We start from the raw sequence: 1,349 nt of genomic DNA on the forward strand, positions 1-1,349 counted from the left end.
TGGCCAAACGGGGGGGGGGGGAGTTAAAAGCATTGACAATTTCTCAGAAGCTTCCATTAAAGTGAAATTTTGCAGCCCCACTCCTTTGGCTTGGAATATGAGCTTCAGCATCCAAAAAACTCTAGGGATCCCAAGTCCCCCTTGGGGGTGGGGAAACCCCCACCCCAGAGGCTCGTTCCCTGGCGCCACCAGATTGGGCCCGGGGGGGAACTCCGCCCCGACGTGCATGTCACCCGGAAGTGACAGGAGGACGCCAGGCACGCTGGGGGCGGGGCCACAGCCATCCATGGGAAAACTCTATGGTTTTCCCTGTATGGCCGTGGCCCCACCCCCAGCGTGCCTAGCGTCCTCCTGTCACTTCTGGGTGATTTGCGTGCGGCACATGCGCCTGGCAAAGATCCACTTGGCAACCCTAGAAAACTCAGATTCAAATTGAGGTGAGCCTCACATGTTCTGATGATAAGTATGAGTCACAAAATAAGTCTCTCTTCTTTTCCAACCTCTGCTGCTGCCAGGGAATGATGTGTCAGAATGTCGGGGTCCTTAACTAACAAAATTCCAATACATAAAGGGGTGAAGCAGGGCTGTGTGCTGGCCCCTTTATTGTTTAATTTATATATAAGCAAAATTGTTGACAGGCTATCAGGCCCACAATTCTTTTTGCCTACCCTTGGGGAGCATAAAATCTCAATTTTACTTTATGCAGATGACATGGCCCTAATATCACTTACTAAAATCGGGATGAGAAGACTATTGCAACAACTAGGTGCTCCAGAGCCCAGTTCTACTCCCACATAAAATAATGGTCCTATAACATTTAAAGGGACCCAGAGATGCTAACAGCTGAGTCGTCTGTCATCTGAATGTCCATCAATGTCTCTTTAAGTTTAAAAACAAAGGAAGGAGGAACTGGCCATTCTTACAAAGCTGACATCGGCCTTGCTGACACTCAGGGAAGTGTTGCAGGCCTTCCTCCTGGTAACAGTCCCTGCCACCAGAACTGGAGGCAGCAAAGTCCACCCCAACAGAAAAAAAATGGCAGGTGGGCTCTTGGATTCTTGCAAGGCTGGCTACCCAGGAACGCTCCATGACATTGCTCTCACAGCAGCCATCTCCTCCTCTACCGTCAGCAGGTGTGGGGGGTTTCTGTTAAAAAATTACAATTGAATGTTAGGTTTCCATAGCACCCAGCTTACTTTCTCTGTCTCTATTTGTCCTTTAAGTGAATCTCTAGCCCCTTTTGTTGTGGACATATAAGAGGAAATAATGGCTGGTAGATCTGGCTTCCAGAATCCAGGCCTTCTGGACTATTAGCTCTTAGTTGGCTCTGCAGTTAGACTGCATCTCTG

The sequence above is a fragment of the Gekko japonicus genome, unplaced genomic scaffold (assembly GCF_001447785.1).
Source record: "Gekko japonicus isolate JY-2015 unplaced genomic scaffold, Gekko_japonicus_V1.1 scaffold1702, whole genome shotgun sequence".
Classification (NCBI taxonomy): Eukaryota; Metazoa; Chordata; class Lepidosauria; order Squamata; family Gekkonidae; genus Gekko; species Gekko japonicus.